Consider the following 24,329-nt stretch of genomic DNA (forward strand, 5'->3'; position numbering starts at 1 on the left):
GTTAGGGTTAGAGTATGGTTAGGGTTAGGGGTTAGGGTTAGGGGTTAGGGTTAGGTTGAGGGTGAGGGTTAGGGTTAGGGTTAAGGGTTAGGGTTAGGTTTCGGGGTTAGTGTTAGGTGTTAGGGTTTGGGTTAGAGTTAGGGGTTAGGGGTTTGGGTTAGGGGTTTGGGGTTAAGGTTTGAGCTAGCGTTAGGGGTTAGCATTAGGGTTAGAGGTTAGGGTTAGGGGTTAGGGTTAGGGGTTAGGGTTAGGATTAGGGTTAGGGAGTTGGGGTTAGGGTTTAGGGTTAGGGTTAGGGTTTAGGGTTAAGTTTAGTGTTAGGGTTATGGATGGGGTTAGAGGGTTAGGGTTAGAGGGTTAGGGATAGGGTTAGGGAATTAGGGTTAGAGGGTTAGGGTTAGGGATTAGGGTTAGGGGTTAGGGTTGGAGAGTAAGGGATAGGGTTAGGGTTAGGGAATTAGGGTTAGAGGGTTAGAGTTAGGGATTAGGGTTAGGGTTAGGGGTTAGGGTTAGGGATAAGGTTAGAGGTTAGGGTTAGGGGTTAGAGTTAGGGGATAGGTTTAGGGTTAGGGAGTTAGGGGGTTAAGGTTAGGGTTAGAGGTTTCATAGTTTCATAGTTTTATAGTTTCATAGTTTTTAAGGTTGAAGGGAGACCCTAAGTCCATCTAGTTCAACCCATAGCCGAACATGTTGATCCAGAGGAAGGCAAAAAAAACCCAATGTGTCAAACAAGCTCCAATGGGGAAAAAAATTCCTTCCTGACTCCACATACGGCAATGAGACTAGTTCCCTGGATCAATACCCTGTCATAAAATCTAATATACATAACTGGTAATATTAATTTTTTTAAGAAAGGCATCCAGGCTCTGCTTAAATGTTAGTAGTGAATAATTCATTACAACATCATGCGGCAGAGAGTTCCATAGTCTCACTGCTCGTACAGTAAAGGATCCTCGTCTGTGGTTATGATTAAACCTTCTTTCCTCGAGACGTAGCGGACGCTCCCGTGTTCCAGTCGCAGGCCTAGGTGTATAGAGATCTTTGGAAAAGTCTCTGTACTGTCCCCTCATATGTTTATACATTGTGATTAGATCCCCCTAAGCCTTTGTTTTTCCAAACTAAATAACCCCCAAGTTTAATAACCTGTCTTGGTATTGCAGCCCACCCATTCCTCTAATAATCTTGGTCGCTCTTCTATCTACCTGTAAGATTATGCTATTTATAACCTTCTATACTTTTGTTATCAAGAAAAGCATCCATTCCTCTCTTAAATTCATTCAGTGTGTTGGCCATCACCACTTCCTCAGGAAGAGAGTTCCAGAACCTCACTGCTCTTACCGTGAAGAACCCTCTTCTATGCTGATGTAGGAATTTCTTTCGTCCAATCGAACAGAATGCCCCCTTGTTTTTGTTAAAGTCCTTAGTACAAAAAGATCATGGGAGAGATCTCTATATGGCCCTCTGATATATTTGTACATAGTCATTAGGTCTCTTCTAAGTCTTCTCTTTTCTACAGTAAATAGACCTAATATTGATAACCTTTCCATGTATTGTAATGCACCCACTCCATTTATTATTATTTTAGTAGCCCGCCTCTGAACCCTTTCAAGTTCAGTAATGTCTTTCTTGAGCACCGGCGCCCAAAATTGCACACAATACTCCAAGTGTGGTCTGACGAGTGATATGTACAGAGGGAGAATGATGTTTTCATCTCGTGCTCCCAGACCTCTTCTAATGCATCCCATCACCCTATTTGCTTTGGTGGCTGCTGCCTGACACTGGGCACCCCAATTTAGCTTCTTATTGACTAATATGCCTAAGTCTTTTTCCATGTCTGATTTCCCCAGCAGTTTTCCATTTAGTAAGTAATCGTAGCATCTGTTTCTCCTTCCCATGTGCATAACCTTACACTTATCTGTGTTAAACCTCATTTGCCATTTGTCAGCCCAATTCTCCAATTTACCCAAATCCGTCTGTAGTTGCAAACTGTCCTCCTTTGTGTTAACTACCTTACATCGTTTTGTATCATCTGCAAATATTGATATTTTTCTCTGTAAACCATCCACCAGATCATTAATAAATATATTAAATAGTAGGGGGCCCAATACAGACCCCTGTGGCACCCCAATAGTAACCCTGTCCCAATCTGAGTATGTGCCATTAATAACCACTCTTTGTTTTCTATCACTAAGCCAGCTACCTACCCATCTACACACATTTTCCCCAAGCCCAAGCTTTCTCATTTTACTTATCAGTCTTTTATGTGGGACAGTGTCAAATGCTTTACCGAAGTCGAGATAAATGACATCCAATGATTCTCCTCGGTCCATGTGAGAGCTTACATCCTCATAGAAGCTGATCAGGTTAGTTTGAAAGGAGCGATCCTTCATAAATCCATGTTGATATGGAGTTAAACAATTATTAACATTGAGACAATCCATAATAGTATCCCTTAAAATCCCTTCAAACATTTTACCCACAACAGATGTTAAGCTTACCGGCCTATAGTTTCCAGGTTCCCTTTTACACCCTTTTTTGAATATTTGCTAGCCGCCAATCCAGTGGAACAGACCCAGTTTCTATAGAGTCTTTAAATATAAGGAATAGAGGCCTGTCTATCACATTACTTAACTCCCTTAATACCCGAGGGTGAATGCCATCAGGGCCTGGTGATTTGTCAATTTTAATGTTACTAAGTCGGTTCTGCACTCCTTCCTGGGTTAAGCAGGTCATACTTAATGAAGCGTTTACATGATCACTGTGCATTTCCCGTGGCATATGCTTTTCCTGTTTGAACACAGTTGAGAAAAAAGTATTTAAAACATTTGCTTTTAGGGTTAGGGGTTAGGGGGTTAAGGTTAGGGTTAGGGGTTAGGGTCAAGGGTTAGGGGTTGGGGTTAGGGGTTAGGGTTAGGAAGTTAAGGTTAGAGGTTAGGGTTAGGGGTTAGGGTTAGGGGTTAGGGGTTAAGGTTAGGGTTAATGGTTAGGAATTAGGGTTAGGGTTAGAGGGTTAGGTTTAGGTGTTAGGGTTAGGGTTAAGGGTTAGGGTAAGGGTTACGGTAAGAGAGTTAGGGTTAGGGGTTAATGTATGATTAGGGTTAGGGGATAGGATTAGGGTTAGGGGCTAGGGTTAGAGGGTTAGGGTTAGAATTATGGTTAAAGGGTTAGGGTTTGAGGGTTAGGGTTAGAGGGTTAGGGTTTGAGGGTTAGGGTTAGAGGGTTAGGGTTGGGGTTACGGTTAGGGGTTAGGGTTAGGGTTAGGGGTTAGGGTTAGGGGTTAGGGTTAGGGTTAGAGGGTTAGGGTTAGCGTTAGGATTAGGGTTAAGGGGTTAGGGTTATGGATAGGGTTAGAGGGTTAGGGTTAGAGGGTTAGGGATAGGGTTAGAGTTAGGGAATTAGGGTTAGAGGGTTAGGGTTAGGGTTAGGGTTAGGGGTTAGGGTTAGGGTTAGAGGGTTAGGGTTAGCGTTAGGATTAGGGTTAAGGGGTTAGGGTTATGGATAGGGTTAGAGGGTTAGGGTTAGAGGGTTAGGGATAGGGTTAGAGTTAGGGAATTAGGGTTAGAGGGTTAGGGTTAGGGTTAGGGTTAGGGATTAGGGTTAGGGGTTAGGGTTAGGAAGTTAAGGTTAGAGGTTAGGGTTAGGGGTTAGGGTTAGGGGTTAGGGGTTAAGGTTAGGGTTAATGGTTAGGAATTAGGGTTAGGGTTAGAGGGTTAGGTTTAGGTGTTAGGGTTAGGGTTAAGGGTTAGGGTAAGGGTTACGGTAAGAGAGTTAGGGTTAGGGGTTAATGTATGATTAGGGTTAGGGGATAGGATTAGGGTTAGGGGCTAGGGTTAGAGGGTTAGGGTTAGAATTATGGTTAAAGGGTTAGGGTTTGAGGGTTAGGGTTAGAGGGTTAGGGTTGGGGTTACGGTTAGGGGTTAGGGGTTAGGGTTAGGGTTAGGGGTTAGGGTTAGGGGTTAGGGTTAGGGTTAGAGGGTTAGGGTTAGCGTTAGGATTAGGGTTAAAGGGTTAGGGTTATGGATAGGGTTAGAGGGTTAGGGTTAGAGGGTTAGGGATAAGGTTAGAGTTAGGGAATTAGGGTTAGAGGGTTAGGGTTAGGGTTAGGGTTAGGGATTAGGGTTAGGGGTTAGGGTTAAGGTTAGGGGTTAGGTTTAGGGGTTAGGGTTAGGGGTTAGGTTTAGGGTTATGGAGTTAGGGTTAGAGGGTTAGGGTTAAAGGGTTAGGGTTAGACGATTAGGGTTAGAGGGTTAGGGTTGGGGTTACGGTTAGGGGTTAGAGTTAGGGTTAGGGGTTGGGGTTAGAGGGTTAGGGTTAGCGTTAGGGTTAAGGGGTTAGGGTTATGGATAGGGTTAGAGGGTTAGGGTTAGAGGGTTAGGGATAGGGTTAGGGAATTAGGGTTAGAGGGTTATGGTTAGGGATTAGGGTTAGGGGTTAGGGTTAAGGTTAGGGGTTAAGGTTAGGGATTAGGTTTAGGGTTAGGGAGTTACAGTTAGGGTTAGGGTTAAGGTTAGGGTTAGGGGATTTGGGTTAGGGTTAGGGGTTAGAGGGTTAGGAATAGGGTTCAGGTTAGGGTTAGAGGGTTAGGGATTAGGGGTTAGGGGTTAAGGTTTAGGGTTAGGATTGGGGCTTAGGGTTAGAGGGTTAGGTTTATGGTTAGGGTTATGGATGGGGTTGGAGGGTTAGAGGGTTAGGGATAGGGTTAGGGTTAGGGAATTAGGGATAGAGGGTTAGGGTTAGGGATTAGGGTTAGGGGTTAGGGTTGGAGAGTTAGGAATAGGGTTAGGGTTAGGGAGTTAGATTTAGGGTTAGAGGGTTAGGTTTAGGTGTTAGGGTTAGGGTTAAGGGTTAGGGTAAGGGTTACGGTAAGAGAGTTAGGGTTAGGGGTTAAGGTATGGTTAGGGATAGGGGATAGGATTAGGGTTAGGGGCTAGGGTTAGAGGGTTAGGGTTAGAATTATGGTTAAAGGGTTAGGGTTAGAGGGTTAGGGCTAGAGGGTTAGGGTTGGGGTTACGGTTAGGTGTTAGGGTTAGGGTTTAGGGTTAGGGGTTAGGGTTAGGGGTTAGGGTTAGAGGTTATGATATGGTTAGCGTTAGGATTGGGGTTAAGGGGTTAGGATTATAGAAAGGGTTAGAGGGTTAGGGTTAGAGGGTTAGGGATAGGGTTAGAGTTAGGGAATTAGGGTTAGAGGGTTAGGGTTAGGTTTAGGGATTAGGGTTAGGGGTTAGGGTTAAGGTTAGGGGTTAGGTTTAGGGTTAGGGGTTAGGGTTAGGGTTTAGAGGGTTAGGGCTAGCGTTAGCACCCCAATTTAGCTTCTTATTGACTAATATGCCTAAGTCTTTTTCCATGTCTGATTTCCCCAGCAGTTTTCCATTTAGTAAGTAATCGTAGCATCTGTTTCTCCTTCCCATGTGCATAACCTTACACTTATCTGTGTTAAACCTCATTTGCCATTTGTCAGCCCAATTCTCCAATTTACCCAAATCCGTCTGTAGTTGCAAACTGTCCTCCTTTGTGTTAACTACCTTACATCGTTTTGTATCATCTGCAAATATTGATATTTTTCTCTGTAAACCATCCACCAGATCATTAATAAATATATTAAATAGTAGGGGGCCCAATACAGACCCCTGTGGCACCCCAATAGTAACCCTGTCCCAATCTGAGTATGCGCCATTAATAACCACTCTTTGTTTTCTATCACTAAGCCAGCTACCTACCCATCTACACATATTTTCCCCGAGCCCAAGCTTTCTCATTTTACTTATCAGTCTTTTATGTGGGACAGTGTCAAATGCTTTACCGAAGTCGAGATAAATGACATCCAATGATTCTCCTCGGTCCATGTGAGAGCTTACATCCTCATAGAAGCTGATCAGGTTAGTTTGACAGGAGCGATCCTTCATAAATCCATGTTGATATGGAGTTAAACAATTATTAACATTGAGACAATCCATAATAGTATCCCTTAAAATCCCTTCAAACATTTTACCCACAACAGATGTTAAGCTTACCGGCCTATAGTTTCCAGGTTCCCTTTTACACCCTTTTTTGAATATTTGCTAGCCGCCAATCCAGTGGAACAGACCCAGTTTCTATAGAGTCTTTAAATATAAGGAATAGAGGCCTGTCTATCACATTACTTAACTCCCTTAATACCCGAGGGTGAATGCCATCAGGGCCTGGTGATTTGTCAATTTTAATGTTACTAAGTCGGTTCTGCACTCCTTCCTGGGTTAGGCAGGTCATATTTAATGAAGCGTTTACATGATCACTCTGCATTTCCCGTGGCACATGCTTTTCCTGTTTGAACACAGTTGAGAAAAAAGTATTTAAAACATTTGCTTTTAGGGTTAGGGGTTAGGGTTAAGGGGTTAAGGTTAGGGTTAGGGGTTAGGGTCAGGGGTTAGGGGTTGGGGTTAGGGGTTAGGGTTAGGAAGTTAAGGTTAGAGGTTAGGGTTAGGGGTAGGGGTTAGGGTTAGGGGTTAGGGGTTAAGGTTAGGGTTAATGGTTAGGAATTAGGGTTAGGGTTAGAGGGTTAGGTTTAGGGGTTAGGGTTAAGGGTTAGGGTAAGGGTTACAGTAAGAGAGTTAGGGTTAGGGGTTAATGTATGGTTAGGGTTAGGGGATAGGATTAGGGTTAGGGGCTAGGATTAGAGGGTTAGGGTTAGAATTATGGTTAAAGGGTTAGGGTTAGAGGGTTAGGGTTGGGGTTACGGTTAGGGGTTAGGGTTAGGGGTTAGGGTTGGGGTTAGAGGGTTAGGGTTAGCGTTAGGATTAGAGTTAAGGGGTTAGGGTTATGGAAAGGGTTAGAGGGTTAGGGTTAGAGGGTTAGGGATTAGGGTTAGGGGTTAGGGTTAAGGTTAGGGGTTAGGTTTAGGGGTTAGGGGTTAGGTTTAGGGTTATGGAGTTAGGGTTAGAGGGTTAGGGTTAAAGGGTTAGGGTTAGACGATTAGGGTTAGAGGGTTAGGGTTGGGGTTATGGTTAGGGGTTAGGGTTAGGGTTAGGGGTTAGGGTTAGGGGTTAGGGTTAGTGGTGAGGGTTAGGGTTAGAGGGTTAGGGTTAGCGTTAGGGTTAAGGGGTTAGGGTTATGGATAGGGTTAGAGGTTAGGGTTAGAGGGTTAGGGATAGGGTTAGGGTTAGGGAATTAGGGTTAGAGGGTTAGGGTTAGGGATTAGGGTTAGGGGTTAGGGTTAAGGTTAGGGGTTAAGGTTAGGGATTAGGTTTAGGATTAGGGAGTTACAAATAGGGTTAGGGTTAAGGGTTAGGGTTAGGGGATTCGGGTTAGGGTTAGGGGTTAGGGTTAGAGGGTTAGGATTATGGTTAGAGGGTTAGGAATAGGGTTAAGGTTAGGGGGTTAGGTTTAGAGGGTTAGAGGGTTAGGGATTAGGGGTTAGGGTTTAGGGTTAGGATTAGGGCTTAGGGTTAGAGGGTTAGGTTTAGGGTTAGGGTTAGGATTAGGGATTAGGGTTAGGGTTGGGGTAAAGGTTAGGTTTTGGGTTAGGGGTTATAATTAGGGGTTAGGTTTAGGGGTTAGGGTTAGGGGTTAGGGTTAGGATTAGAGGGCTAGGGTTGGGGTTAGGTGTAAGGGTTAGGGTTAGGGGTTAGGGTAAGGGTTAGGGTTAGAGGGTTAGGGTTAGGGGTTAGGGTATGGTTGGTTTTAGGGGTTAGGGTTAGGTTGAGGGTGAAGGTTAGGGTTAGAGTTAAGGGTTAGGGTTAGGTTTCGGGGTTAGAGTTAGGTGTTAGGGTTTGGGTTAGAGTTAGGGGTTAGGGGTTTGGGTTAGGGGTTTGGGGTTAAGGTTTGAGCTAGGGTTAGGGGTTAGTGTTAGGGTTAGAGGTTTAGGGTTAGGGGTTAGGGTTAGGGTTAGGGGGTTAAGGTTAGGGGTTAGGGTTAGGGGTTATGGTTAGGATTAGGGTTAGGGAGTTAGGGTTTGGGTTTGGGTTAGGGTTTAGGGATAGGGTTAGGGTTTAGGGTTAAGCCTAGGGTTATGGATGGGGTTAGAGGGTTAGGGTTAGAGGGTTAATGATAGGGTTAGGGTTAGGGAATTAGGGTTAGAAGGTTAGGGTTAGGGATTAGGGTTAGGGGTTAGGGTTAAGGTTAGAGGTTAGGGTTAGAGGTTAGGGTTAGGGTTAGAGGGTAAGGGTTTGCGTTAGGATTAGGGTTACGGGGTTAGGGTTATGGATAGGGTTAGAGGGTTAGGGTTAGAGGGTTAGGGATAGGGTTAGAGTTAGGGAATTAGGGTTAGAGGGTTAGGGTTAGTAATTAGGGTTAGGGGTTAGGGTTAAGGTTAGGGGTTAGGTTTAGGGGTTAGGGTTAGGGGTTAGGTTTAGGGTTATGGAGTTAGGGTTAGAGGGCTAGGGTTAAAGGGTTAGGGTTAGACGATTAGGGTTAGAGGGTTAGGGTTGGGGTTACGGTTAGGGGTTAGGGTTAGGGGTTAGGGTTAGGGTTAGAGGGTTAGGTTTATCGTTAGGGTTAAGGGGTTAGGGTTATGGATAGGGTTAGAGGGTTAGGGTTAGAGGGTTAGGGATAAAGTTAGGGTTAGGGAATTAGGGTAAGAGGGTTAGGGTTAGGGATTAGGGTTAGGGGTTAGGGTTAAGGTTAGGAGTTCAGGTTAGGGATTAGGTTTAGGGTTAGGGAGTTACAGTTAGGGTTAGGGTTAAGGTTAGGGGATTCGGGTTAGGGTTAGGGGTTAGGGTTAGAGGGTTAGGGTTAGGGTTAGGGTTAGACGGTTAGGAATAGGGTTAAGGTTAGGGGGTTAGGGTTAGAGGGTTAGGGATTAGGGGTTTGGGTTTAGGGTTAGGATTAGGGCTTAGGGTTAGAGGGTTAGGTTTAGGGTTAGGGTTTTGGATGGGGTTGGAGGGTTAGAGGGTTAGGGATAGGGTTAGGGTTAGGGAAATAGGGTTAGAGGGTTAGGGTTAGGGATTAGGGTTAGTTTCATCTCGTGCCGCCAGATCTCTTCTAATGCATCCCATCAACCTATTTGCTTTGGTGGCTGCTGCCTGACACTGGGCACCCCAATTTAGCTTCTTATTGACTAATATGCCTGTCTTTTTCCATGTCTGATTTCCCCAGCAGTTTTCCATTTAGTAAGTAATCGTAGCATCTGTTTCTCCTTCCCATGTGCATAATCTTACACTTATCTGTGTTAAAGCTCATTTGCCATTTGTCAGCCCAATTCTCCAATTTACCCAAATCCGTCTGTAGTTGCAAACTGTCCTCCTTTGTGTTAACTACCTTACATAGTTTTGTATCATCTGCAAATACTGATATTTTACTCTGTAAACCATCCACCAGATCATTAATAAATATATTAAATAGTAGGGGGCCCAATACAGACCCCTGTGGCACCCCACTAGTAACCCTGTCCCAATCTGAGTATGCGCCATTAATAACCACTCTTTGTTTTCTATCACTAAGCCAGCTACCTACCCATCTACACACATTTTCCCCAAGCCCAAGCTTTCTCATTTTACTTATCAGTCTTTTATGTGGGACAGTGTCAAATGCTTTACCGAAGTCGAGATAAATGACATCCAATGATTCTCCTCGGTCAATGTGAGAGCTTACATCCTCATAGAAGCTGATCAGGTTAGTTTGACAGGAGCGATCCTTCATAAATCCATGTTGATATGGAGTTAAACAATTATTAACATTGAGACAATCCATAATAGTATCCCTTAAAATCCCTTCAAACATTTTACCCACAACAGATGTTAAGCTTACCGGCCTATAGTTTCCAGGTTCCCTTTTACACCCTTTTTTGAATATTTGCTAGCCGCCAATCCAGTGGAACAGACCCAGTTTCTATAGAGTCTTTAAATATAAGGAATAGAGGCCTGTCTATCACATTACTTATCTCCCTTAATACCCGAGGGTGAATGCCATCAGGGCCTGGTGATTTGTCAATTTTAATGTTACTAAGTCGGTTCTGCACTCCTTCCTGGGTTAAGCAGGTCATACTTAATGAAGCGTTTACATGATCACTCTGCATTTCCCGTGGCATATGCTTTTCCTGTTTGAACACAGTTGAGAAAAAAGTATTTAAAACATTTGCTTTTAGGGTTAGGGGTTAGGGTTAGGGGGTTAAGGTTAGGGTTAGGGGTTAGGGTCAGGGGTTAGGGGTTGAGGTTAGGGGTTAGGAAGTTAAGGTTAGAGGTTAGGGTTAGGGGTTAGGGTTAGGGGTTAGGGGTTAAGGTTAGGGTTAATGGTTAGGAATTAGGGTTAGGGTTAGAGGGTTAGGTTTAGGTGTTAGGGTTAAGGGTTAGGGTAAGGGTTACGGTAAGAGAGTTAGGGTTAGGGGTTAATGTATGGTTAGAGTTAGGGGATAGGATTAGGGTTAGGGGCTAGGGTTAGAGGGTTAGGGTTAGAATTATGGTTAAAGGGTTAGGGTTTGAGGGTTAGGGTTAGAGGGTTAGGGTTGGGGTTACGGTTAGGGGTTAGGGGTTAGGGTTAGGGGTTAGGGTTAGGGTTAGAGGGTTAGGGTTAGCGTTAGGATTAGGATTAAGGGGTTAGGGTTATGGATAGGGTTAGAGGGTTAGGGTTAGAGGGTTAGGGATAGGGTTAGAGTTAGGGAATTAGGGTTAGAGGGTTAGGGTTAGGGATTAGGGTTAGGGGTTAAGGTTAAGGTTAGGGGTTAGGTTTAGGGTTTAGGGTTAGGGGTTAGGTTTAGGGTTATGTAGTTAGGGTTAGAGGGTTAGGGTTAAAGGGTTAGGGTTAGGCGATTAGGGTTAGAGGGTTAGGGTTGGGGTTACAGTTAGGGGTTAGGGTTAGGGGTTAGGGTTAGAGGGTTAGAGTTAGCATTAGGGTTAAGGTGTTAGGGTTATGGATAGGGTTAGAGGGTTAGGGTTAGAGGGTTAGGGATAGGGTTAGGGTTAGGGAATTAGGGTTAGAGGGTTAGGGATTAGGGTTAGGGGTTAGGGTTAAGGTTAGGGGTTAAGGTTAGGGATTAGGTTTAGGGTTAGGGAGTTACAGTTAGGGTTAGGGTTAAGGTTAGGGTTAGGGGATTCGGGTTAGGGTTAGGGGTTAGGGTTAGAGGGTTAGGGTTAGCGTTAGGATTAGGGTTAAGGGGTTAGGGTTATGGATAGGGTTAGAGGGTTAGGGTTAGAGGGTTAGGGATAGGGTTAGAGTTAGGGAATTAGGGTTAGAGGGTTAGGGTTAGGGATTAGGGTTAGGGGTTAGGGTTAAGGTTAGGGGTTTGGTTCAGGGGTTAGGGTTAGGGGTTAGGTTTAGGGTTATGCAGTTAGGGTTAGAGGGTTAGGGTTAGAGGGTTAGGGATAGGGTTAGAGTTAGGGAATTAGGGTTAGAGGGTTAGGGTTAGGGATTAGGGTTAGGGGTTAGGGTTAAGGTTAGGGGTTTGGTTTAGGGGTTAGGGTTAGGGGTTAGGTTTAGGGTTATGCAGTTAGGTTTAGAGGGTTAGGGTTGGGGTTACGGTTAGGGGTTAGGGTTAGGGGTTAGGGTTAGAGGGTTAGGGTTAGCGTTAAGGGGTTAGGGTTAGAGGGTTAGGGTTAGGGATTAGGGTTAGGGGTTAGGGTTAAGGTTAGGGGTTAAGGTTAGGGATTAGGTTTAGGGTTAGGGAGTTACAGTTAGGGTTAGGGTTAGGGGTTAGGGTTAGAGGGTTAGGGTTAGGGTTAGAGGGTTAGGAATAGGGTTAAGGTTAGGGGATTAGGGTTAGAGGGTTAGGGATTTGGGGTTAGGGGTTAGGGTTTAGGGTTAGGATTAGGGCTTAGGGTTAAAGGGTTAGGTTTAGGGTTAGGGTTATGGATGGGGTTGGAGGGTTAGAGGGTTAGGGATAGGGTTAGGGTTAGGGAATTAGGGTTAGAGGGTTAGGGTTAGGGATTAGGATTAGGGGTTAGGGTTGGAGAGTTAGGGATAGGGTTAGGGTTAGGGAGTTAGAGTTAGGGTTAGAGGGTTAGGTTTAGGTGTTAGGGTTAGGGTTAAGGGTTAGGGTAAGGGTTACGGTAAGAGAGTTAGGGTTAGGGGTTAAGGTATGGTTAGGGTTAGGGGATATGATTAGGGGCTAGGGTTAGAGGGTTAGGGTTAGAATTATGGTTAAAGGGTTAGGGTTAGAGGGTTAGGGCTAGAGGGTTAGGGTTGGGGTTACAGTTAGGGGTTAGGGTTAGGGGTTAGGGTTAGGGGTTAGGGTTAGAGGTTATGATATGGTTAGCGTTAGGATTGGGGTTAGGGTTATAGAAAGGGTTAGAGGTTTAGGGTTAGGGTTAGAGGGTTAGGGTTAGAGTTAGGGAATTAGGGTTAGAGGGTTAGGGTTAGGTTTAGGGATTAGGGTTAGGGGTTAGGGTTAAGGTTAGGGGTTAGGTTTAGGGTTAGGGGTTAGGGTTAGGGGTTAGATTTAGGGTTAGGGAGTTAGGGTTAGAGGGTTAGGGTTAAAGGGTTAGGGTTAGACGATAAGGGTTAGAGGGTTAAGGTTGGGGTTACGGTTAGGGTTAGGGGTTAGGGTTAGGGATTAGGGTTAGGGGTTAGGGTTAGAGGGTTAGGGTTAGCGTTAGGGTTAAGGGGTTAGGGTTATGGATACGGTTAGAGGGTTGGGGTTAGGGTTAGAGGGTTAGGGATAAGGTTAGGGTTAGGGAATTAGGGTTAGAGGGTTAGGGTTAGGGCTAGGGATTAGGGTTAGGGGTTAGGGTTAAGGTTAGGGGTTAAGGTTAGGGATTAGGTTTAGGGTTAGGGAGTTACAGTTAGGGTTAGGGGTTAGGGTTAAGGGTTAGGGTTAGGGGATTCGGGTTAGGGTTAGGGGTTAGGGTTAGAGGGTTAGGGTTAGAGGGTTAGGGATAGGGTTAAGGTTAGGGGGTTAGGGTTAGAGGGTTAGAGGGTTAGGGATTAGGGGTTAGGGTTAGGGTTTAGGGTTTAGGGTTAGGGGTTAGGGTTAGGGGTTAGGGTTAGGGTTAGAGGGTTAGGTTTAGGGTTAGGGTTAGGATTAGGGATTAGGGTTAGTGTTGGGGTAAGGTTTAGGGTTAGGGGTTAGGGTTAGGGGTTATAGTTAGGATTAGGGGGTTAGAATTAGGGGGTTAAGGTTAGGGTTAGGGTTAAGGGTTAGGGTTTAGGGTTAGGATTAGAGGGCTAGGGTTGGGGTTAGGTGTAAGGGTTAGGGTTAGGGTTAGGGGTTAGGGTAAGGGTTAGTGTTAGAGGGTTAGGGTTAGAGTATGGTTAGGGTTAGGGGTTAGGGTTAGGGGTTAGGGTTAGATTGAGGGTGAGGGTTAGGGTTAGGGTTAAGGGTTAGGGTTAGGTTTCGGGGTTAGTGTTAGGTGTTAGGGTTTGGGTTAGAGTTAGGGGTTAGGGGTTTGGGTTAGGGGTTTGGGGTTAAGGTTTGAGCTAGGGTTAGGGGTTAGCATTAGGGTTAGAGGTTAGGGTTAGGGGTTAGGGTTAGGGGTTAGGGTTAGGATTAGGGATAGGGAGTTAGGGTTAGGGTTTGGGTTAGGGTTTAGGGTTAAGTTTAGTGTTAGGGTTATGGATGGGGTTAGAGGGTTAGGGTTAGAGGGTTAGGGATTAGGGGTTAGGGGTTAGGGTTTAGGGTTAGGATTAGGGCTTAGGGTTAGAGGGTTAGGTTTATGGTTAGGGTTATGGATGGGGTTGGAGGGTTAGAGGGTTAGGGATAGGGTTAGGGTTAGGTAATTAGGGTTTAGAGGGTTAGGGGTTAGGGTTGGAGAGTTAGGAATAGGGCTAGGGTTAGGGAGTTAGAGTTAGGGTTAGAGGGTTAGGTTTAGGGATTAGGGTTAGGGGTTAGGGTTGGAGAGTTAGGGATAGGGTTAGGGTTAGGGAATTAGGGTTAGAGGGTTAGAGTTAGGGATTAGGGTTAGGTTTAGGGGTTAGGGTTAGGGATAAGGTTAGAGGTTAGGGTTAGGGGTTAGGGTTAGGGGATAGGTTTAGGGTTAGGGAGTTAGGGGATTAAGGTTAGGGTTAGAGGTTTCATAGTTTCATAGTTTTATAGTTTCATAGTTTTTAAGGTTGAAGGGAGACCCTAAGTCCATCTAGTTCAACCCATAGCCGAACATGTTGATCCAGAGGAAGGCAAAAAACCCCAATGTGTCAAACAAGCTCCAATGGGGAAAAACATTCCTTCCTGACTCCACATACGGCAATGAGACTAGTTCCCTGGATCAACACCCTGTCATAAAATCTAATATACATAACTGGTAATATTAATTTTTTTAAGAAAGGCACCCAGGCTCTGCTTAAATGTTAGTAGTGAATAATTCATTACAACATCATGCGGCAGAGAGAGAGAATGCCCCCTTGTTCTTGTTATAGTCCTTAGTACAAACAGATCATGGGAGATAGGGTTACGGGGTTAGGGTTATGGATAGGGTTAGAGGGTTAGGGTTAGAGGGTTAGGTTTAGGGGTTAGGGTTAGGGGTTAGGTTTAGGGTTATGGAATTAGGATTAGAGGGTTAGGGTTAAAGGGTTAGGGTTAGACGATTAGGGTTAGAGGGTTAGGGTTGGGGTTACGGTTAGGGGTTAGGGTTAGGGGTTAGGGTTAGGGTTAGAGGGTTAGGTTTAGAGTTAGGGTTAAGGGGTTAGGGTTATGGATAGGGTTAGAGGGTTAGGGTTAGGGAAATAGGGTTAGAGGGTTAGGGTTAGGGATTAGGGTTAGTTTCATCTCGTGCCCCCAGACCTCTTCTAATGCATCCCATCAACCTATTTGCTTTGGTGGCTGCTGCCTGACACTGGGCACCCCAATTTAGCTTCTTATTGACTAATATGCCTGTCTTTTTCCATGTCTGATTTCCCCAGCAGTTTTCCATTTAGTAAGTAATCGTAGCATCTGTTTCTCCTTCCCATGTGCATAATCTTACACTTATCTGTGTTAAAGCTCATTTGCCATTTGTCAGCCCAATTCTCCAATTTACCCAAATCCGTCTGTAGTTGCAAACTGTCCTCCTTTGTGTTAACTACCTTACATAGTTTTGTATCATCTGCAAATACTGATATTTTACTCTGTAAACCATCCACCAGATCATTAATAAATATATTAAATAGTAGGGGGCCCAATACAGACCCCTGTGGCACCCCACTAGTAACCCTGTCCCAATCTGAGTATGCGCCATTAATAACCACTCTTTGTTTTCTATCACTAAGCCAGCTACCTACCCATCTACACACATTTTCCCCAAGCCCAAGCTTTCTCATTTTACTTATCAGTCTTTTATGTGGGACAGTGTCAAATGCTTTACCGAAGTCGAGATAAATGACATCCAATGATTCTCCTCGGTCCATGTGAGAGCTTACATCCTCATAGAAGCTGATCAGGTTAGTTTGACAGGAGCGATCCTTCATAAATCCATGTTGATATGGAGTTAAACAATTATTAACATTGAGACAATCCATAATAGTATCCCTTAAAATCCCTTCAAACATTTTACCCACAACAGATGTTAAGCTTACCGGCCTATAGTTTCCAGGTTCCCTTTTACACCCTTTTTTGAATATTTGCTAGCCGCCAATCCAGTGGAACAGACCCAGTTTCTATAGAGTCTTTAAATATAAGGAATAGAGGCCTGTCTACCACATTACTTAACTCCCTTAATACCCGAGGGTGAATGCCATCAGGGCCTGGTGATTTGTCAATTTTAATGTTACTAAGTCGGTTCTGCACTCCTTCCTGGGTTAAGCAGGTCTTACTTAATGAAGCGTTTACATGATCACTCTGCATTTCCCGTGGCATATGCTTTTCCTGTTTGAACACAGTTGAGAAAAAAGTATTTAAAACATTTGCTTTTAGGGTTAGGGGTTAGGGTTAGGGGGTTAAGGTTAGGGTTAGGGGTTAGGGTCAGGGGTTAGGGGTTGAGGTTAGGGGTTAGGAAGTTAAGGTTAGAGGTTAGGGTTAGGGGTTAGGGTTAGGGGTTAGGGGTTAAGGTTAGGGTTAATGGTTAGGAATTAGGGTTAGGGTTAGAGGGTTAGGTTTAGGTGTTAGGGTTAGGGTTAAGGGTTAGGGTAAGGGTTACGGTAAGAGAGTTAGGGTTAGGGGTTAATGTATGGTTAGAGTTAGGGGATAGGATTAGGGTTAGGGGCTAGGGTTAGAGGGTTAGGGTTAGAATTATGGTTAAAAGGGTTAGGGTTTGAGGGTTAGGGTTAGAGGGTTAGGGTTGGGGTTACGGTTAGGGGTTAGGGTTAGGGGTTAGGGTTAGGGGTTAGGGTTAGCGTTAGGATTAGGATTAAGGGGTTAGGGTTATGGATAGGGTTAGAGGGTTAGGGTTAGAGGGTTAGGGATAGGGTTAGAGTTAGGGAATTAGGGTTAGAGGGTTAGGGTTAGGGTTAGGGATTAGGGTTAAGGGTTAGGGTTAAGGTTAGGGGTTAGGTTTAGGGGTTAGGGTTAGGGGTTAGGTTTAGGGTTATGGAGTTAGGGTTAGAGGGTTAGGGTTAAAGGGTTAGGGTTAGGCGATTAGGGTTAGAGGGTTAGGGTTGGGGTTACAGTTAGGGGTTAGGGTTATGGGTTCGGGTTAGAGGGTTAGAGTTAGCATTAGGGTTAAGGTGTTAGGGTTATGGATAGGGTTAGAGGGTTAGGGTTAGAGGGTTAGGGTTAGGGTTAGGGAATTAGGGTTAGAGGGTTAGGGATTAGGGTTAGGGGTTAGGGTTAAGGTTAGGGGTTAAGGTTAGGGATTAGGTTTAGGGTTAGGGAGTTACAGTTAGGGTTAGGGTTAAGGTTAGGGTTAGGGGATTCGGGTTAGGGTTAGGGGTTAGGGTTAGAGGGTTAGGGTTAGCGTTAGGATTAGGGTTAAGGGGTTAGGGTTATGGATAGGGTTAGAGGGTTAGGGTTAGAGGGTTAGGGATAGGGTTAGAGTTAGGGAATTAGGGTTAGAGGGTTAGGGATTAGGGTTAGGGGTTAGGGTTAAGGTTAGGGGTTAGGTTTAGGGGTTAGGGTTAGGGGTTAGGTTTAGGGTTATGCAGTTAGGGTTAGAGGGTTAGGGTTAAAGGGTTAATGTTAGACGATTAGGGTTAGAGGGTTAGGGTTGGGGTTACGGTTAGGGGTTAGGGGTTAGGGTTAGGGGTTAGGGTTAGAGGGTTAGGGTTAGCGTTAGGGTTAAGGGGTTAGGGTTATGGATAGGGTTAGAGGGTTAAGATTAGAGGGTTAGGGATAGGGTTAGGGTTATGGAATTAGGGTTAGAGGGTTAGGGTTAGGGATTAGGGTTAGGGGTTAGGGTTAAGGTTAGGGGTTAAGGTTAGGGATTAGGTTTAGGGTTAGGGAGTTACAGTTAGGGTTAGGGTTTGGGGATTCGGGTTAGGGTTAGGGGTTAGGGTTAGAGGGTTAGGGTTAGGGTTAGAGGGTTAGGAATAGGGTTAAGGTTAGGGGGTTAGGGTTAAAGGGTTAGGGATTTGGGGTTAGGGGTTAGGGTTTAGGGTTAGGATTAGGGCTTAGGGTTAAAGGGTTAGGTTTAGGGTTAGGGTTATGGATGGGGTTGGAGGGTTAGAGGGTTAGGGATAGGGTTAGGGTTAGGGAATTAGGGTTAGAGGGTTAGGGTTAGGGATTAGGATTAGGGGTTAGGGTTGGAGAGTTAGGGATAGGGTTAGGGTTAGGGAGTTAGAGTTAGGGTTAGAGGGTTAGGTTTAGGTGTTAGGGTTAGGGTTAGGGTTAAGGGTTAGGGTAAGGGTTACGGTAAGAGAGTTAGGGTTAGGGGTTAAGGTATGGTTAGGGTTAGGGGATATGATTAGGGGCTAGGGTTAGAGGGTTAGGGTTAGAATTATGGTTAAAGGGTTAGGGTTAGAGGGTTAGGGCTAGAGGGTTAGGGTTGGGGTTACAGTTAGGGGTTAGGGTTAGGGGTTAGGGTTAGGGGTTAGGGTTAGAGGTTATGATATGGTTAGCGTTAGGATTGGGGTTAAGGGGTTAGGGTTATAGAAAGGGTTAGAGGTTTAGGGTTAGGGTTAGAGGGTTAGGGTTAGAGTTAGGGAATTAGGGTTAGAGGATTAGGGTTAGGTTTAGGGATTAGGGTTAGGGGTTAGGGTTAAGGTTAGGGGTTAGGTTTAGGGTTAGGGGTTAGGGTTAGGAGTTAGATTTAGGGTTAGGGAGTTAGGGTTAGAGGGTTAGGGTTAAAGGGTTAGGGTTAGACGATAAGGGTTAGAGGGTTAAGGTTGGGGTTACGGTTAGGGTTAGGGGTTAGGGTTAGGGTTAAGGATTAGGGTTAGGGGTTAGGGTTAGAGGGTTAGGGTTAGCGTTAGGGTTAAGGGGTTAGGGTTATGGATAGGGTTAGAGGGTTGGGGTTAGGGTTAGAGGGTTAGGGATAAGGTTAGGGTTAGGGAATTAGGGTTAGAGGGTTAGGGTTAGGGCTAGGGATTAGGGTTAGGGGTTAGGGTTAAGGTTAGGGGTTAAGGTTAGGGATTAGGTTTAGGGTTAGGGAGTTACAGTTAGGGTTAGGGGTTAGGGTTAAGGGTTAGGGTTAGGGGATTCGGGTTAGGGTTAGGGGTTAGGGTTAGAGGGTTAGGGTTAGAGTGTTAGGGATAGGGTTAAGGTTAGGGGGTTAGGGTTAGAGGGTTAGAGGGTTAGGGATTAGGGGTAAGGGTTAGGGTTTAGGGTTTAGGGTTAGGGCTAGGGGTTAGGGTTAGGGTTAGAGGGTTAGGTTTAGGGTTAGGGTTAGGATTAGGGATTAGGGTTAGTGTTGGGGTAAGGTTTAGGGTTAGGGGTTAGGGGTTATAGTTAGGATTAGGGGGTTAGAATTAGGGGGTTAAGGTTAGGGTTAGGGTTAAGGGTTAGGGTTTAGGGTTAGGATTAGAGGGCTAGGGTTGGGGTTAGGTGTAAGGGTTAGGGTTAGGGTTAGGGGTTAGGGTAAGGGTTAGTGTTAGAGGGTTAGGGTTAGAGTATGGTTAGAGTTAGGGGTTAGGGTTAGGGGTTAGGGTTAGATTGAGGGTGAGGGTTAGGGTTAGGGTTAGGGTTAAGGGTTAGGGTTAGGTTTCGGGGTTAGTGTTAGGTGTTAGGGTTTGGGTTAGAGTTAGGGGTTAGGGGTTTGGGTTAGGGGTTTGGGGTTAAGGTTTGAGCTAGGGTTAGGGGTTAGCATTAGGGTTAGAGGTTAGGGTTAGGGGTTAGGGTTAGGGGTTAGGGTTAGGATTAGGGTTAGGGAGTTAGGGTTAGGGTTTGGGTTTGGGTTTAGGGTTAGGGTTAGGGTTTAGGGTTAAGTTTAGTGTTAGGGTTATGGATGGGGTTAGAGGGTTAGGGTTAGAGGGTTAGGGATTAGGGGTTAGGGGTTAGGGTTTAGGGTTAGGATTAGGGCTTAGGGTTAGAGGGTTAGGTTTATGGTTAGGGTTATGGATGGGGTTGGAGGGTTAGAGGGTTAGGGATAGGGTTAGGGTTAGGTAATTAGGGTTTAGAGGGTTAGGGTTAGGGGTTAGGGTTGAAGAGTTAGGAATAGGGTTAGGGTTAGGGAGTTAGAGTTAGGGTTAGAGGGTTAGGTTTAGGGATTAGGGTTAGGGGTTAGGGTTGGAGAGTTAGGGATAGGGTTAGGGTTAGGGAATTAGGGTTAGAGGGTTAGAGTTAGGGATTAGGGTTAGGGTTAGGGGTTAGGGTTAGGGATAAGGTTAGAGGTTAGGGTTAGGGGTTAGGGTTAGGGGATAGGTTTAGGGTTAGGGAGTTAGGGGATTAAGGTTAGGGTTAGAGGTTTCATAGTTTTATAGTTTCATAGTTTTTAAGGTTGAAGGGAGACCCTAAGTCCATCTAGTTCAACCCATAGCCGAACATGTTGATCCAGAGGAAGGCAAAAAAAACCCCAATGTGTCAAACAAGCTCCAATGGGGAAAAACATTCCTTCCTGACTCCACATACGGCAATGAGACTAGTTCCCTGGATCAACACCCTGTCATAAAATCTAATATACATAACTGGTAATATTAATTTTTTTAAGAAAGGCATCCAGGCTCTGCTTAAATTTTAGTAGTGAATAATTCATTACAACATCATGCGGCAGAGAGAGAGAATGCCCCCTTGTTCTTGTTATAGTCCTTAGTACAAACAGATCATGGGAGATAGCGTTACGGGGTTAGGGTTATGGATAGGGTTAGAGGGTTAGGGTTAGAGGGTTAGGGTTAGGGATTAGGGTTAGGGGTTAGGGTTAAGGTTAGGGGTTAGGTTTAGGGGTTAGGGTTAGGGGTTAGGTTTAGGGTTATGGAGTTAGGATTAGAGGGTTAGGGTTAAAGGGTTAGGGTTAGACGATTAGGGTTAGAGGGTTAGGGTTGGGGTTACGGTTAGGGGTTAGGGTTAGGGTTAGGGGTTAGGGTTAGGGTTAGAGGGTTAGGTTTAGCGTTAGGGTTAAGGGGTTAGGGTTATGGATAGGGTTAGAGGGTTAGGGTTAGAGGGTTAGGGATAAAGTTAGTGTTAGGGAATTAGGGTAAGAAGGTTAGGGTTAGGGATTAGGGTTAGGGGTTAGGGTTAAGGTTAGGAGTTCAGGTTAGGGATTAGGTTTAGGGTTAGGGAGTTACAGTTAGGGTTAGGGTTAAGGTTAGGGGATTCGGGTTAGGGTTAGGGGTTAGGGTTAGAGGGTTAGGGTTAGACGGTTAGGAATAGGGTTAAGGTTAGGGGGTTAGGGTTAGAGGGTTAGGGATTAGGGGTTAGGGGTTAGGGTTTAGGGTTAGGATTAGGGCTTAGGGTTAGAGGGTTAGGTTTAGGGTTAGGGTTTTGGATGGGGTTGGAGGGTTAAAGTGTTGGGGATAGGGTTAGGGTTAGGGAAATAGGGTTAGAGGGTTAGGGTTAGGGATTAGGGTTAGTTTCATCTCGTGCCCCCAGACCTCTTCTAATGCATCCCATCAACCTATTTGCTTTGGTGGCTGCTGCCTGACACTGGGCACCCCAATTTAGCTTCTTATTGACTAATATGCCTGTCTTTTTCCATGTCTGATTTCCCCAGCAGTTTTCCATTTAGTAAGTAATCGTAGCATCTGTTTCTCCTTCCCATGTGCATAATCTTACACTTATCTGTGTTAAAGCTCATTTGCCATTTGTCAGCCCAATTCTCCAATTTACCCAAATCCGTCTGTAGTTGCAAACTGTCCTCCTTTGTGTTAACTACCTTACATAGTTTTGTATCATCTGCAAATACTGATATTTTACTCTGTAAACCATCCACCAGATCATTAATAAATATATTAAATAGTAGGGGGCCCAATACAGACCCCTGTGGCACCCCACTAGTAACCCTGTCCCAATCTGAGTATGCGCCATTAATAACCACTCTTTGTTTTCTATCACTAAGCCAGCTACCTACCCATCTACACACATTTTCCCCAAGCCCAAGCTTTCTCATTTTACTTATCAGTCTTTTATGTGGGACAGTGTCAAATGCTTTACTGAAGTCGAGATAAATGACATCCAATGATTCTCCTCGGTCCATGTGAGAGCTTACATCCTCATAGAAGCTGATCAGGTTAGTTTGACAGGAGCGATCCTTCATAAATCCATGTTGATATGGAGTTAAACAATTATTAACATTGAGACAATCCATAATAGTATCCCTTAAAATCCCTTCAAACATTTTACCCACAACAGATGTTAAGCTTACCGGCCTATAGTTTCCAGGTTCCCTTTTACACCCTTTTTTGAATATTTGCTAGCCGCCAATCCAGTGGAACAGACCCAGTTTCTATAGAGTCTTTAAATATAAGGAATAGAGGCCTGTCTATCACATTACTTAACTCCCTTAATACCCGAGGGTGAATGCCATCAGGGCCTGGTGATTTGTCAATTTTAATGTTACTAAGTCGGTTCTGCACTCCTTCCTGGGTTAAGCAGGTCATACTTAATGAAGCGTTTACATGATCACTCTGCATTTCCCGTGGCATATGCTTTTCCTGTTTGAACACAGTTGAGAAAAAAGTATTTAAAACATTTGCTTTTAGGGTTAGGGGTTAGGGTTAGGGGGTTAAGGTTAGGGTTAGGGGTTAGGGTCAGGGGTTAGGGGTTGAGGTTAGGGGTTAGGAAGTTAAGGTTAGAGGTTAGGGTTAGGGGTTAGGGTTAGGGGTTAGGGGTTAAGGTTAAGGTTAATGGTTAGGAATTAGGGTTAGGGTTAGAGGGTTAGGTTTAGGTGTTAGGGTTAGGGTTAAGGGTTAGGGTAAGGGTTACGGTAAGAGAGTTAGGGTTAGGGGTTAATGTATGGTTAGAGTTAGGGGATAGGATTAGGGTTAGGGGCTAGGGTTAGAGGGTTAGGGTTAGAATTATGGTTAAAGGGTTAGGGTTTGAGGGTTAGGGTTAGAGGGTTAGGGTTGGGGTTACGGTTAGGGGTTAGGGTTAGGGTTAGGGGTTAGGGTTAGGGTTAGAGGGTTAGGGTTAGCGTTAGGATTAGGATTAAGGGGTTAGGGTTATGGATAGGGTTAGAGGGTTAGGGTTAGAGGGTTAGGGATAGGGTTAGAGTTAGGGAATTAGGGTTAGAGGGTTAGGGTTAGGGTTAGGGATTAGGGTTTGGGGTTAGGGTTAAGGTTAGGGGTTAGGTTTAGGGTTATGGAGTTAGGGTTAGAGGGTTAGGGTTAAAGGGTTAGGGTTAGGCGATTAGGGTTAGAGGGTTAGGGTTGGGGTTACAGTTAGGGGTTAGGGTTAGGGGTTAGGGTTAGAGGGTTAGAGTTAGCATTAGGGTTAAGGTGTTAGGGTTATGGATAGGGTTAGAGGGTTAGGGATAGGGTTAGGGAATTAGGGTTAGAGGGTTAGGGATTAGGGTTAGGGGTTAGGGTTAAGGTTAGGGGTTAGGTTTAGGGGTTAGGGTTAGGGGTTAGGTTTAGGGTTATGCAGTTAGGGTTAGAGGGTTAGGGTTAAAGGGTTAATGTTAGACGATTAGGGTTAGAGGGTTAGGGTTGGGGTTACGGTTAGGGGTTAGGGTTAGGGTTAGGGGTTAGGGTTAGAGGGTTAGGGTTAGCGTTAGGGTTAAGGGGTTAGGGTTATGGATAGGGTTAGAGGGTTAAGATTAGAGGGTTAGGGATAGGGTTAGGGTTAGGGAATTAGGGTTAGAGGGTTAGGGTTAGGGATTAGGGTTAGGGGTTAGGGTTAAGGTTAGGGGTTAAGGTTAGGGATTAGGTTTAGGGTTAGGGAGTTACAGTTAGGGTTAGGGTTAGGGTTTGGGGATTCGGGTTAGGGTTAGGGGTTAGGGTTAGAGGGTTAGGGTTAGGGTTAGAGGGTTAGGAATAGTGTTAAGGTTAGGGGGTTAGGGTTAGGGATTTGGGGTTAGGGGTTAGGGTTTAGGGTTAGGATTAGGGCTTAGGGTTAAAGGGTTAGGTTTAGGGTTAGGGTTATGGATGGGGTTGGAGGGTTAGAGGGTTAGGGATAGGGTTAGGGTTAGGGAATTAGGGTTAGAGGGTTAGGGTTAGGGATTAGGATTAGGGGTTAGGGTTGGAGAGTTAGGGATAGGGTTAGGGTTAGGGAGTTAGAGTTAGGGTTAGAGGGTTAGGTTTAGGTGTTAGGGTTAGGGTTAAGGGTTAGGGTAAGGGTTACGGTAAGAGAGTTAGGGTTAGGGGTTAAGGTATGGTTAGGGTTAGGGGATATGATTAGGGGCTAGGGTTAGAGGGTTAGGGTTAGAATTATGGTTAAAGGGTTAGGGTTAGAGGGTTAGGGTTGGGGTTACAGTTAGGGGTTAGGGTTAGGGGTTAGGGTTAGAGGTTATGATATGGTTAGCGTTAGGACTGGGGTTAAGGGGTTAGGGTTATAGAAAGGGTTAGAGGTTTAGGGTTAGGGTTAGAGGGTTAGGGTTAGAGTTAGGGAATTAGGGTTAGAGGGTTAGGGTTAGGTTTAGGGATTAGGGTTAGGGGTTAGGGTTAAGGTTAGGGGTTAGGTTTAGGGTTAGGGGTTAGGGTTAGGGGTTAGATTTAGGGTTAGGGAGTTAGGGTTAGAGGGTTAGGGTTAAAGGGTTAGGGTTAGACGATAAGGGTTAGAGGGTTAAGGTTGGGGTTACGGTTAGGGTTAGGGGTTAGGGTTAGGGTTAGGGATTAGGGTTAGGGGTTAGGGTTAGAGGGTTAGGGTTAGCGTTAGGGTTAAGGGGTTAGGGTTATGGATAGGGTTAGAGGGTTGGGGTTAGGGTTAGAGGGTTAGGGATAAGGTTAGGGTTAGGGAATTAGGGTTAGAGGGTTAGGGTTTGGGCTAGGGATTAGGGTTAGGGGTTAGGGTTAAGGTTAGGGGTTAAGGTTAGGGATTAGGTTTAGGGTTAGGGAGTTACAGTTAGGGTTAGGGGTTAGGGTTAAGGGTTAGGGTTAGGGGATTCGGGTTAGGGTTAGGGGTTAGGGTTAGAGGGTTAGGGTTAGAGGGTTAGGGATAGGGTTAAGGTTAGGGGGTTAGGGTTAGAGGGTTAGAGGGTTAGGGATTAGGGGTTAGGGTTAGGGTTTAGTGTTTAGGGTTAGGGTTAGGATTAGGGATTAGGGTTAGTGTTGGG

This window comes from Anomaloglossus baeobatrachus, chromosome 1, assembly GCF_048569485.1.
Source record: "Anomaloglossus baeobatrachus isolate aAnoBae1 chromosome 1, aAnoBae1.hap1, whole genome shotgun sequence".
Lineage (NCBI taxonomy): Eukaryota > Metazoa > Chordata > Amphibia > Anura > Aromobatidae > Anomaloglossus > Anomaloglossus baeobatrachus.